Source organism: Monodon monoceros, unplaced genomic scaffold (assembly GCF_005190385.1).
Source record: "Monodon monoceros isolate NGI ecotype Baffin Bay Population unplaced genomic scaffold, NGI_Narwhal_1 Super_Scaffold_3, whole genome shotgun sequence".
Taxonomy (NCBI): domain Eukaryota; kingdom Metazoa; phylum Chordata; class Mammalia; order Artiodactyla; family Monodontidae; genus Monodon; species Monodon monoceros.
Genome location: NW_021703780.1, coordinates 50,201,559 through 50,217,110, shown reverse-complemented (window position 1 = coordinate 50,217,110; position 15,552 = coordinate 50,201,559).

Sequence of the window (15,552 nt, the reverse complement as noted above, 5' to 3'; positions counted from 1 at the left end):
GCATACTCTTTAAATGTTCACACCACATCTTGGAGATCATCCTTCCACATCCATTCTTATAGAGTATTTTAAATAATGGCTGAAAAGTATCTATTCTGTGGATATGCTTTAATTTATGTAACCATCTCCCAATTGATTTTGATTATTTCCCTTTTTTTTTTTTGCTATTATGAGCAATGCTGAAATGAATGTCCTTTGTATATATCTTTGTACATATACATGCTTATATCTACAGGGTAAATTCCTACAAGTTCATTCATTTATTTTTAGTTTAATTTGACTTTTACTGAATATGTAAAGTATTGCACACATAAATGATTATATCTACAAGGTAAGTTCCTACAAGTTCCCTGATTTATTTCAAATTTAATTTCAAATCATATTGCATATTTAAGCCTGGTTAAAAATCTTCTTGTAACATGATGAGGTACAAACAAATAAGTAGAATAAGTGAAAAGAATAGGATCAGTAAAGTAAGTTCCTAATTTTATGTATATATATAAGGTTAGATACTACTTCTGTAATATTTGCTGAACAGTATTTACCCCTGTTTCCAATAAAGTTGCCTTACCACTAGGTTCACAATGAAAAGTAATCCTGGTGAAATGTTTGCCGTATGTTAGACCATTAAAGCAAGTAGCTAGGTGTCTTTCCTTAAACCTTGTAGACCTACTCTCCATATTTCCTCCTTGCTCTGTGGCCTGGGAGGCTGACCCATGTGGTCTACACCAGGGCTTGGCAGACTGTGGGCTGCAGGCCCAATCTGGTCACATCCATTTGTTTAAATATTGTCTATAGCCATTTTTATGCTATAAACCTGTAGGTTTGAGTGTTTGTGACAGAGACCAGATGGCTCACAAAGCCGAAACCGTTATCTGGCTCTTTACAGGAAATGTTTGCTGCTACCCTGTCTCCTTTGCCCTTTCGGTTCCAGCTGGGTTCAGTCCTGGGAGCATGGCGGAGACTGAAGGGGATGAGGAGGGGTAGGTGGGGACTTCATTCCTTTAGTTCCCTCCCTTCACTGGCTCTGTTTTGGGACTAAAAGTCTCAGGTCCTCTCAGGCCCCCCCTCCAATCAGCCATCTCTGTCTCTGGGTTGTGGTAATTTCACCCCATCCTGCCACTTCAGGCCCAAGGAGGACACCTCCCTGCTGTCATTAGCCCCAGGGCACTCTACTGTCCCTCAAGGTTTCTGAGCCTTTGCCTATTCTTATGCAAATAGCCCTTTATTAAACACCCCTTAATTTACCTTAATTTAAGGATACCTTCTGCTCCTGCTGGAACTCTGACTGACACAGCAGATTACAATACTCCATATATATATATATATATATATATATATATATATATATATACAAATATATATATTCTGTGATCCTAATTTTATGGAAAAAAAGAAGATACTGAAAATAATTTTACAAAAATGGTAACAGTGGTTATCTGTGCATAGTGAGATTATCAGAGACTTTTATTATATTCTTTTTGCTTTTCATTGACTGTATATAGTGACGATATATTACTTTTGTGCTAAAGAAAAAGTTAAATAAGTAATATAATCAAGAAAAAAGCCCAGAATCTTTGGCTTGTAGTTAATTGGGCCAAACCCAGCTGTGTCCTAAAACTCAGTAACCAGTGATGCCTTTTCCTGGAGGCTGTGTAGAGAATAGAGGGGCCAGTGCCTTTAGAATCTGCAAACTCGCCCTGTCACTCAGGCTGTGGTCATGGAAACAGATGGGAGACTCACACAGACACATTCACATGCATGTGTACGCACACAAACACACCACATACACACTATACACACACACACACACACACACACCACACACCACACACACCACATACACATACACCACATACACCCCCCCCAACATACACACACCATACACATACCACACACACACACACACATGCATATCACATTAACACACACAGAGAACTGGACAGTTGGTCAGCCCAGTAGCACTTTTACTTCAGGTGTTGCTGTGAACCCTGTACAGTGTGACACATGCCTGCCATGCCCACAGTGGGTGGTGCCTGGATTAGTATTAAGCCGAAGAAGCAAGATGATACTCTATTTCTGGAGTCATTTCCCTGTGTAGCTTCCTCTTTGGGTACTCCACACTGAAAATTCTAGCCATCTCCACCTCCCTAAACTCTGACATTTGTCTCCTGAACTCAGCAAGATCACCTAGTTCTGTTTCAGCCCCCCATGCCTACACTGTGGTTTGGAAATTGTCTCTGGGCAGAAAGATGGGGCAATTATAGATTATTCCTCATTCGTTTCTCTTCTCCCAGAGATCATGGTCCTGAACTGCCTATTGTCCAGTATCTGAAAATATTTGTGTCCTATATCCCCACTTCTTCCCAGTTTTCTAGTTGTTTATTACAGGAGGATCATTCTGGACTTTGTCACTCCCTTATCCTGACTGGCACATGCAAGTTTTAAATGCCTGCCTGAATGAATGAATGAATGAGTAAACGAATGGCATAAGGAGAAGTACATTATGATGAGCGAGAAGGATTGAAAGATCTGCACCTTGGGGTGTGACTAAGGTCAGCAGACTCAGGTAGGGAATCTTAGGCAGGAACTGAATTGTGAGATATCTTTAAAAGAAAGGCTTCTGCTCCTTCAAGAGGGAGAGGTGGCCCAACATAGTCTTGACTGTGGCTTTGTGTGGTGGAAAAAGCTCATGGATTGGGCCCCAAGTGACCTGCATTCTGTTCTTAGCTTTGCTACAAACCAGCTCTTTGAATGGGGCACTTAGCTCTGTGACCTGTTTTGACCAATGAAATGTTAGTGAAACCGATATGAGTCACTTCCAGGAGGAATCTTTAAAAGCCATGTGACTTTTGTCACATTCTTTTTGTATTGTATAAGCATGTATCGAGAAGTTAGTGATCCAAGCTGGACATGTAGCATGGTTAAGAAATGAATTTTAGCTGGGTTGAGATTTGGGGATTGTTTATTACCCAAGCATAATCAATCACATCTTGATTTGCATAAACACTGTCCATGCATTAAGTTATGATTATAATTTAATACTTCTTACAATCTATGAGCCATAATTCTTAACCTCATTATTGTGGATGAGGAGACTGAAGTACAGAGGGGTTATGTAACTTCTCACAACTCACATCATTGGTAAGTGGAGGAGCTGAGTCAAGGATTCAGATCCAAGGAGTGGTCTCCAAGTCTAACAGCTGAACATTACAAGTCAACAAGGGTAAGTCAATGGGAGAAAGGTACCCAGGACTTGGTGGTGACGGTGGCTGGAACCTCGAGGAGCAGACCATGTGGGATGTTTTTTTTACACTCTGAGGCACTGTTTGCTTTCATTTAATTACTTTGTCCTTTCAGTTACAAGCTTAGAGGAGGAGAGAGTCTGGATGTGTCCCTGAATCTGCTTTTGACGTTTTGTATTTCATGCCCATGAAATTGTGAAGATTTTCAATTGTTGGTTGCTTTTTCAGAATAAAGAAAGCGGTTATATTCAAAGCGATTTCTGCATGCCACATGGAGCATCTTTGATGATGTCTTGGCATTTGAGGAAATAAGCTTCCAAATGAACAAATAGCTATTGTACGTGTTTGGGCAGAATTTAAATGGCCACAAGGAAGGATCAGGAATAGCTATTCAGGTCTCTCCTGACTTTTGTAATCTTTTGAATACTTCATTGGATTTTCCTTCAAGTGCCTTTTCTCCCCCTCTTTTTTTTTTCTTTTTTTCTTCTTTTTTTAAAAATTGGAGTATAGTTGATTTACAATGTTGTGTTAGTTTCTGGTGTACAGCAAAGTGATTCAGGTATACATCTCTCTGTCTCTCTGTCATGTGCTCTCTCTCTCTCTCTCTCCCGCTCTCTCTCTCTCTCTCACTATACATACAGTCATCCTGTATCAGAGAAGTACTAATTGCTCATGTCTGCTAGCTTCCCAGTCCTTTATCTGTCTCCAAGTTATCCATAGCCCCATATGGACACCTTCTATATCAGACGCTTTGATACAATCCCTAAGGTATAGCCCAATATGTAGAAAACAATGACTGTTTACTAATTATGGTTGACAATGAAATGTCAGATTTCAATGTCAAATTTGTCAAATGTCAAATTTCGAATGTCAAATGTCAATGTCTAGTCAAATTTATTGAGAAGGAGGATTAGAAATGCTTTATCCATCTCTTTCTGTAGGAAAGACTTGTTGGCCATCACCATCCCCAAGAAAACCCTAGAAAAGCCTGTTGGTCAAAGAAAGGTAAGCATGTTAGACATACTCCAGCCTTGTCAGCGTCTTAGGAGTGTCCCAGAAGGGAACATCAGGGAGGATATTTAGTGGTCTTAGGACCTGGGTTGGATGATTTTAAGGAGAGTCTTACAAGGCAGAGAACTAACTGGTATTAGACAGAGCTTATGACACGGTACTTTATGTAATATAGAGGTGAGGGTTTGGAGGTATGTATATTGGTGCATAAGCTGTTCGTTTTAAAAAGTAAACTAAGTACTTGTTTACAAAGTAAGTCATTATTTTACAGACTTACCTCCTAGGTGTGAGTATTTCTTGGATCAAGTAGCCAACTATTTTTTGCCTGGTCCCAGTATTATTAAGCACTGAGAAAAAAAAAAGTATGTTTGTACATAAATATTTCTCAATAAAGTTGATAAGGAAAAAGAAGGAGTACTCAGTCCCAGAACTGTTTAGCACAAAGCCAGGAAAGTTTGTTGGCTTCAGTTCTTGGGATAGACAGAGAACCTGGCGGGTCTTTTGAAGACTCTATAACCCCAGCCATTAGCAAATGGCTAATGTCTTTTCTCTAAGCTTTCTCACAGTGAGTAGTTGCACCACACACGTGGTACCAATCATGAAAGTATGACCTGAATTATTTAAATCCACTGGGGTTGAGCTAAGGTGATAATAGAATCCTCTGGCAGAGAAGACTTAGTTTTCTGCTTTTTACAATTACTGAAGTTTTCACAGTGTAAGTGAGTGGAGTATTTTTCAATGGGAGAAATAGTCTCTTTAGTTTGTTTCTAGTCAATCAGAAATAATGTGACATTTGCATTTGTGGTAGTTCCTTTTTGAAATGGGTTGACCCTGCATGGTTATATAAATGGTTCTTACCAACACAGTGGTATGTCCCAAAGGAGTTAATGTGATTGCTCCCTCGTCTTGAGTAAATCATTTCCTGCTCCCTACATGGAGGGGAGCAAAGACCACTTTCCTAGAGAGCACAGTGAGTATAGTGGATTAGTTTGCTTATTTGACCCTTTGCCCATTGCATCATAGCCCAAAGATGGCATGAAATGAAGCTGAAAATCACCTGTTTAAATGTCAATAATTTTATGCACTAGTGATTTGTGAAATGCAGGGAGAATAGAACTGAACAATAAGAAAACATTCCTGTGCCCACAGAAAGAGAAATTATACAGTCAGCATCTGGAATTTAAATGATGTATTTTCCTCTTTGGATGTAAATAACAGTTAATGGTGACAAGGGCATAGCAATCCTAATGTAATCTCCCCTCTGGAAATACGTCTTGAAAATGATGACGTTATTTTCAGTTCAAAAGATGACTTAAAAGAATTAAGTTAAAGGACTACCAAAACCAAACCAAAACAAAACAAACTCAGAAAGAATTAATTTGTTTTCTTTGAAAAAGCAACATCTTGTTCCCTATTAGTTCTTAAGTTTTCTTAGGAATATCAGCCTTTTCTCTGAATGATAAATAAAATCGTCATCATCATCATTATGTCATTTGTTGAGTACCTACAGTGTGATGGGCACAGTGCTAGACTCTTTAATTTTATTACCTCCACCCATCCTGCCAACAACCCTATGAAACAGGTATTATTACCCCATTTTACAGATGAAAAATTTGAAGGTTAGAGAGATTATGTTATGTTCATAGCACATTGTTTCCCTCAGAGACTCTTGAGGCTTTGAATGTTAGAGACAGAATGCAACACAGAAATCATCCTGGTTTACAGATAAGGAAACTGAGGCATAGAGAGGGGAAATGAACTGAAGTAGAATCTTATTGTGAGTTGCACATTGTGGTGGACCTTGCGATTGGATATTCACCATCTACTCTAGGTCAACGTTGGTATTTCCTGCCCCCTCACCCATTACTGATTCAGGAATGGATGATTATGCCCAGTGAAGTGTGAGGGTAAGTGTGCTTCAGGGCTTTCAGGAAGAATTTCACCAATCCCCAAAGAACTACAAGGAGATAAAGTAGTCATCTTTCCATTGCTCAAGAATGATGCCAACCCCGAAGCTAGTAGAGTAGAAGAGTAGGAAGCACTTGTATTCCTGATGACCTCATTGGACCTCTGATTCAATTAAGCTTGAAGTTCATCCTACCTCTAGACTCTATAATTATATTAAAGGTCTATATAATTGTATAGTTATAATAAGTATATAGTAATAATTAATTCTCTCATTACTTAATTCAGTTTGAGTCAGGGTTTCTACTTGCTGCCAAAAGGATATAAACATTTAAGTTGGAGCTATCCAGCTCCCTCTCTAGCTCTGTTATCTCTACGTCTGTGTGTTTAATACACACACCAAAGTCAGTGAACTCAATGAGGAGAAAAGCAAATTATTTTATATGTAAGCTTATAACAAAGAATTTGGGAAATTAAGAACACAGTGTATAGATACAGAATAAGACATATATCAATCCCAAGGGCCATGGGCAGAGTAGATAAAGTTTCAGAATAGGTGGTTGTTTGGAGGTAGTTTCTCAGATATTATTTTTTTTTAATGAAGTATAGTTGATTTACAATGTTGTGTTAATTTCTGCTGTACAGCAAAGTGACTCAGTTATACACATATATACATTCTTTTTTATATTCTTTTCCATTATGGTTTATCCCAGGAGACTGGATATAGTTCCCTGTGCTACACAGTAGGACCTTGTTGTTTATCCATCTTATATATAATAGCTTGCATCTGCTAATCCCAAACTCCCAATCTAACCCTTTCCCATTCCTCTCTCCCTTGGCAACCACAAGTCTATTCTCTATGTCCCTAGTTTTGCTTCTGTTTCATAGATAGGTTCATTTGTGTCATATTTTAGATTCCACATATAAGTGATATGGTATTTGTCTTTCTCTTTCTGACTTATTTCACTTAGTATGATAATCTCTAGGTCCATCCATGTTGCTGCAAATGACATTATTTCGTTCTATTTTATGGCTGAGTAATATTCCATTGTAAATATGTACCACATCTTCTTTATCCATTCATCTCAGATATTACTTTTGAACAGAATCTTGAAAATGAGAATGAATCAGTATCAGTACACTAGAATTTTAAAATGAAAAGCTAAGCTTCTAGGGTCATATAATTTTTATAATTTGACTCAACTAAATGAATAACCAGGGTATGGATATTTGTACATCTGCAGGCAAGTCATTTTTGAGATATTTAGACTTGACCTGCTCACTTATGTTTAGAAGTCTGAGACGTGGAGAAATAAATACTCATTTACTTCTTTCTCCCTCCCCAAACATGGTCTTTCACACCAAAATAAAGGCTTTGAGTTTTGCCTGAGAAATATTGACATATTTACCTCCCTTTCACCTGCTTCTCAAGAGGTCAGAAGTTTCCAGCTAGAACAACTATCCCTACTCACCTCCACCTGATTAGGAATAAAGGAGCAAGTGAGGTCAGGGCTGGGGTTACTCTTTGGTGGGCCACTTAGCCGTGTTCCCTTGCATTACTCAGTCTGGCTTTTCATGTTCTTGAGACCATGGCCTCAAGAACAAAGAGGATTGTGTAGACTGTATTCAAGTTCAAAAACATCAGCGCCTCTCCCTCAAGGAGTCTGCTGGACTCAGGCACACCCACATGATTTGCTTTGGCCAGTAGAATATGAGTAGAGAAGCTTTAAGGGTCAGCGTGTCAGTTGCCATATCTACGTTCCCTTGCCTCCAAGATCATGGAAATGGAAATGGAGATGGGTCTTCATCAGCCTGGCTTCCTGAGTGATTACGGTGAGCAAGCTGTGGCCAGCCCACTTTTAACAGGCTGGATGAGTGGAAGAGAAACTTCATTGTTTTAAGGCACAGAGATTTTGACATTATCTGTTACCGTAGCAAACCGAGCAAATCTTAACTGATACAGTGACAGAGAGCAGGGTGCGCAGTTATGCAGTGTGGCTGTTATCACTCACTGGAAATAACTTACAGGTGGCACTTACCCTAAATATGGGCAATTTTTAAGACATTGTTTGCAATTTTGAAAGGAAAGATAAAAGAAAAGACGTGAAAAAGATGTTACCCCTGAGAAAAAGACCTGAAAGACTGATAAAATGGCAACGTAGTCCAGTCACAGAAAAAATTAAGTTATAGTTTGTGTACATCTTGGTTCATGGGTTTTGAAATTGCACCTACAGCATCTGTAGGTGAAAAGTTTCTAGTTAGACTCAGGCAGAGGCTCTGAGTTCTCTGTGGCCGCAGCAAATCAACATGCAAAGAACAGATCTTGGGATCCATTCTCATTAATTTCTCTTAGAAGATTCCTATTTTATTTCTAGCCCTTTTTTCCCCTTGTGGGAAATAGTATGCTTACTACTAAACATACGTACTCACGTACACAGATATTATGTTCATGTCTCCCAATCCTGATTCTTATATAGCAATAGAAGGGTTGATTCAATCTTAAATATTTGGGGTCAATAATTTTAAAAATCTGAGCCTCATTTTCAGAGCACCTTCTATAGATTATAGGCCTCTATAGGTTTCTCTCTTAGTAAGTCATTTCACAAGTTTCCAGTTCCTTATCTGCAAAATGGGAATCATATTACCTGCTCCACCACATTATAGTTTTGTTGTAGTGCTTTATAAATGGTAAATTCTACATGTGTGATCGTTATTTTCTGTTGACTCTCTATTAAATTATGGTTACTGTTACCACCTGTATAGGGCTTGCTATTTGCATAGCAAATTAATCCATATTATTTATTAAATTTTCTCAGCAAAATGCATTTGGTTAAGGGTAGAGATGTAGGGAGAATATTTGGAACTCTCCTCTGCTTTTCTCTCTTCCTTCTCCCTCTCCCCTACTCCTTCATTTCTCCCTGGTCTCTTCTAAGAAGCCTGGCTCTGTGCTTTCTCTTTTTTATTTATTTTTAAATATTTATTTATTTATGTATTTATTTTTGGCTGTGTTGGGTCTTTGTTGCAGTGCGCGGGGTTTCTCTAGCTGCAGAGGGGGCTACTCTTCATTGCAGTGCCGGGCTTCTCATTGCGGTGGCCTCTCTTGTTGTGGAGCACGGGCTCTAGGCGTGCGTGCTTCAGTAGATGTGGCTTGCCGGCTCTAGAGCACAGGCTCAGTAGTTGTGGCGCATGAACTTAGTTGCTCTGCAACATGTGGGATCTTCCCGGACCAGTGCTCGAACCTGTGTCCCCTGCATTGGCAGGTGGGTTCTTAACCGCTGAGCCACCAGGGAAGTCCCTGTGCCTTTTCTTGTGATCAGGAGGAATGGAATTTGAAAGCAGGTCAAATTCCTTTAGGTGGGAAGGGATGAGATTGGGAGGGGTAGCCTGAGAAGACGAGGGAACCAGCAGGAATAGGGGGAGTGGAGAGAGGAAGAGTGAAAAAGAGAGACAGAAAAAGGAAAAAATGAAGGGCAATAGGTGCTGTGTTGGGTAGCTTTGGAGAGAGGTGAATAGCAATTATTTTTCGGAAGTTCTGCTATGTTGTGCTGTATAAATCCCTCGTCTCCAGCTTCTCAAGAGACGTTTCAAAATTCAGTTTGTCTAGTTCTAAAAAAATATGCTATTGGTATTTTTAATCTTATCACATTACATTACATATAGAGATTAGCTTTAGGAGAAATGACAGTCCTTCCATACAAAAACAGCATGCATATTCATTTCTTCAACTTTTCTTTTTCATACTTATCTCTGTTTCCTTCAACACTGTTTGTCTATTTCTTGTTAATTTGAATCAATTTTGTCCAAATTTATTTCTAGATATTTTATATTTGTGTTGCTTTTGTAAAGGGTGTCTTTTCTTCTACAATATTTTCTAACAGCTTGCTGTTTTTGTATAGGTACACTGTCTATTTTTTGGATTATTATTAGACACTCAACCACCATTATTATTATTATTTTTGCGGTACGCGGGCCTCACACTGTTGTGGCCTCTCCCGTCGTGGAGCACAGGCTCTGGACGCGCAGGCTCAGCGGCCATGGCTCACGGGTCCAGCCGCTCCGCGGCATGTGGGATCCTCCCGGAACGGGGCACGAACCCATGTCCCTTGCATCAGCAGGCGGACTCTCAACCACTGCGCCACCAGGGAAACCCTCAACCACCATTATTGAAATCATTATTTAGTTGATTTTCTTAGACTTTTTAGGTGTACAATCATATTATCTGCAGATAATGGTAATTTTATTTCCGCCTAATTTTTTTATACTTTTAATTTTATTCTCTTAGATAATTGCTTTGGCTAGTACCTCCATAACAATGTTAAATAATATGGCATGAGTGTAGGTCATCAACCCATTCCCAACTTTATTGATAATGTTTGTAGTGTTTCTCTGATGCTGCCTTTAGATTGAGATGTACAGCTATCAGTAGCCATGTTTATCTCTATCTCTATTGTTAAGGAAGTATTCATCTGTGTCTATGGAAATTAGCGTAGCTAACTTGTCCCTCTTGCCTGGGTCTTTCTTGGTTTTAGGACTAAAAGTACAGCATCCTGGGAAAATCTTTGTTTCCAGACAAATCACAATGATTGGTCACTTGAACTAAAATCAAGAATGGATGTGAATCTTATCTGATCATTTTTCAGCATCTATGTGGATACCTTATATTTTTTCAATTTGACTGATTGATAGGATTAATTGTATTTATATATTTTATAATATAGAGCTGCCTTTTTCCTCTTGGCATGAACTCCAGTTACTCATGTTATATTAGTTCTCTAGCTAATTGCTGGATTCTATTTGCTAATATTTTGTGTCAGCTATTTTTGTCAAGAATCATAAGTGAGATCAGTCTGACTGGTTTTCTTTTTTGTACTATTTTTGTTGGTTTTAGGTACCAAGGTTGTGGTGATTTCAAAAAAAGAATTTGGAATCTTTATTTCTTTCTCTAGATTCTGCAACAATTTAAGTAACATTGGTTTTTCTATCCCTTAAAGTTTTGGTAGGTTTTCCCTGTGAAACCATCTGGACTTGGTGTTTTTGTGATGAGTAGCTATTTTTTTCTAGGCGCCTCCCCCCACCAACAGTAATTGGTCTGTTTAAACTGCCTGTTGCTTTGGGGTTTAGTTTTAGTAACATGTTTCTTTGAACAACCCATTCAGGTTTTCAAATTATTTCATAGTCAGGTTTTAAAAATATCTGAATAGAATTGATAAAAATAGTCTCTTATTATTCTTTCAGTTTACACTATGTATCTGCATATTTCTCCATTTTCATTTTTTATGCTTCGTACCCTTATCCCTTAATTTACCTTGTGGTTTTCAATGTTATTGGAGGGTTGTTTTCCTCCCCTCAAACAAATGTCTGTCTGTCTGTCTGTCTTTTTCTCTTATCTGTATGTCTCTCTATGTAGATTTTCTATTTTTCTTATATGTAATTCATTGATTTCTGTTTTATTTATTAACGATTTCCTTCTGCTTTACTTAGGCTTATTTTCTGTTAATTTTTAACCCCTTGAGAATGTGTGTGTAATTCATTTCTCTCATCCTTTCTTATTTATAAGGTAAGTGCTTAAGATTATGAATTTTTCTCTGAGAACTCTTTATCGCCCACAGGTTCTGACATGTGGTATTTTCAAAGGCTTTGTTGCTCATCTCTAGTGTAGTTTTGCTGTGATCAGAGAATGTTATCCGCATAATTTCCACTTTAGGGTCTTGGCCTTATTACTTCCATCCTCCTGAAGAATTTAGGGAGCTTGCCAGGCAGCTCACATACCCCATCCCTGATCCAAAGAAAGGACTGTTAATTTTGTCCCTAAGCCTTCACCACTCTGTGCTTTCAGCATCTTCCAGAACTCTGTTTAATTTTCTCTGCATTTGGCAACTTTTCCTCATATATTGTGGTTCAGCTTTATAGATGCTCCCTACTTCTGTCAGAAATAGAGTTTGTGTTGTGTCTCTCATTCTTCTTGCTTTGGGTGATTTCCAAGGGCAATGGGGTCAGAAACTTCTTTATTGTGCCATCTTGTAAGTGGCAGTCTTGGGCATGTTGTAGTTCTAGATTGTTCAGCAGAGGGTTTGGGGAGGTCATCTGTTCCACACTCGTGCCCCCAGGCGCTCCCATCAAGCTAGCCTCTGGTGTCTCTGCCGAGCCTGGTAGACAGAATCTTGCAGCGTGTTCACTCTGAGCTCAGACAAATCAGATTCAACTCTCCCAGTTGCTTCTCCAAACTACCTGCTTTCCATTCCTTTTCTTGCGTTTCTCCTCAGCTCCTCAGCCTCTGGGGAAGGAGTATTTAAGCTGAAGCCTGTGAGAACATTCTAGGAAAGGGGGAAAACATGTGCAAAGGGCTGGAGGTGAGAGAGAACCCGGATGTTTGCGGAACTGCAAGAGGACCAGTGTGACTGGCTCACAGAGGGTGAGGAAGCTGAGGGGGAGGGGTAGCTAGAAACGCAGGGACTTGTAAGCCGTGGTAGGGAGTTGGGATTTTATTCTTTTGTTAGAATTTAAGGATAATCGATGTAGAATATTATATGTTACAGGTGCACAATATAATGATTCACAATTTTTAAAGGTTATACTCCATTTGTAGTTGTTTTATTCTTTTTAAGTTATTAGTCCTGGTTATCTGTACCTGTTGTACAGCAGGGTCTTCAGTAACTTTCTCTTTGCCCACAGACCAAGGAACGTGCACAGTTCTTAAGTAAATGTGGTGTTCAGTCACACTTGCTATCAGGGAGCCTTCTCCTGCCTGTTCCCGGAGCCCAGCAGGCGTGGTAATGAATGTCGTGTGCAGATCACACACCCCATGTAGGGGCAACTAGCTTCTCAGGGTGAGGAGCACATGTTGACCTAAGAGACCATTGGCTTCTTTCCCCTTTTGCTTATTAGCACCTTTCAAATGGTAAATGTCATGAAAATAGAAATATGTATTTGTTGCTTGTCACTGGTTCACTACAATGTGTGACGGGTGGTCGACGCCAGCATGGCAGGGGTTAGCGTCTAGTCTAAGGGCTTCTTTTCTGTTTCCACTCCACGGGCCCCACGGCAGCAGCTGGTCCCACTGGAAACATCCTTCTGGCAAGTCTGTCCCTTTGATGCATCCACCAGCCTCTGCACTCATCCAGCTCCTATCCCCTCATCATTGTCAATTTCTGTGTCCACCCATTGCATGTTGCTGCTCTGTGGGCCTCTGTCCTGTGCTCTCTTTTCATCTCAGGCCCTGCATTCTGCCTGGGTGGCCTGTCCATATACATGGCAGGACATCCCCTGGGTTCTGAGGGCACCCATGTCCATCCCACCCGCTCAGCCCTCGGTGGGGTGTCTACCCCAGTCACCACCCCAGCAGATCTCAGTCGACAGGCCGAGAGCAGAATGCATCCGTCTCCTAGTCCACGTGCAGCCACCTGGGGAGATGGGCCCGCCAGCCACAAGGTCACTCAAGACCAAAACCTAGGGGTCGTCCTCAGTGCTACCCTCTCCTGCACTTCACACCTCATCAGTCCCAAACTCCATTAACCTTGCCTCACAAACTCCTCTCCATTCCCTTCCCTCCTCCCTCCTCCTAAGGTCACCACCCAACCGACCAAACATATCATTGCTTCCCTGGACTTATTTATTTATTTATCTATTATTTATTTGGCTGCATTGGGTCTTCGTTGAGGCACATGGGCTCTTCGTTGTGGCACGTGGGCTTCTCTCTAGTTGTGACACACAGTCTCCAGAGCACTCGGGCTCAGTAGTTGCAGCAGGCGGACTCTCTAGTTGTGACCTAAGGGCTCCAGAGCGTGTGGGCTCAGTAGTTGCGGTGCACGGGCTTAGTTGACCTGCGGCATGTGGGATCTTAGTTCCCTGACCAGGGATCAAACCTGCATTCTCTGCATCGGAAGGCGGATTCCTAACCACTGGACCACCAGGGAAGTCCCACACCCTCCCCCCCCTTTTTATTCCACCTGGACTCCTAAAACAACACTTGAGCCCATCTTCCCACCTACAGTCTTTGTCTGCCCCTCCCCCAACTCTGTCTTCTAACTTATGTCGGTTTATCTTTCAAAAACGGGCTCTTGCCCCCACTGTCACCCCCTCCCCCGCACAGTAGATCAAAGACCGAAGACCAGATGGGCAGAGGGATTTTGTGCAGCCACTATGATTAGACGGTGACCAAAGGCCCTCTGTTCCCCTCTTGGACTATGTGTTAATTTCCGGCAATGAGACCCAGCTCCAGGGAGAATAGCAGGGAACAAACCCAGGTCAATCCTGTTTCTGCCACTGGGGCAGAATGAGAGCTAGAAGTAGAATGACCTTGAGTTACAGAAGAAAGAATTATAAATCTAGCACACTTGAGATTCAAAGGGCTGCACTAGCTGTTTGCACATCTTTGTCTTTACTAGATGGGGAGGCCCTCCGGCTCTGTGTCTATGTAGGACTTGGGCCCAACCCAGGGCCTGGCACTTCAGGGTCTGTCAGTGCATCTTACAGAATTTTAATGCACGTCTCAGACCTCACTGCTTAGGTGCTCCTGACTGGGTCAGTGAGAGAATCTCTGAGAAAAAAGTTCTTCTCTTTTAGAGACGTTTGGGTTAATACTGAGACAGGCAGCTAGGAACAGAAGCAGGAGAGGGAGGGGGTGATGGGGGTAGGCAGAGAAGGAGAGAGAGAACGTGCATGAGCTAGACTTCTCTGGGTGTAAGAACTGTGGAGTATTATTCAAGCATCTGAGCCAGGAGTGTAGGCTGGATACTTTTCAGTGGATTGGCTCTGGGGTTGGCAAGGAAGAATCTGGACGAGGCTGAGCAGGGCTCACTCACATTGCTTATTCCTCCTCATTGTGTGGGGAGGAAATCATCCTTGGCTGTGAACTGCACAGAGCTGTGAACCGCAGCGGCAGCCCTGGCTGATACAAATGTGCCCGAGCATCTCCCAGGGTGGCCTCACCAGCTGCTAGCGGGTTGCCCAGGGCTCAGGCAGCCCCTTTCCTACCTGGCTGAGCCAAGGACAGCTGAGCCCCTGCCTTCCTCAGGACCTCAAGCTGCCCTCCCTCTAGGCAGTGGCAGGAGGCAGGAGGGTTTGATGACTTGCGTTCATCCTCAGAGGGCCTTCCTGGGTGGCTTCTGGATTTCCTACGAATTCAGAGCTTTTTGCTCGTAATCCAGAGATTATTGCAGAAAGCCTTGCTCCATATCTTATTTTTTTTTGTCTTTGTAAGTTAGCAGACTTATTTAAATGTTGTCACCTCCCCAAACCTGAAAGTAGCATCACTGGCCTTTCCCATTATTTGTTCTTCAGTAGACCTTTTATTTATGACGTAGAAGGTTTGCAGCATATATGGAATGTACTTTTAAAATATCAGGCTGGGGCTTCCCTGGTGGCGCAGTGGTTGAGAGTCCGCCTGCCGATG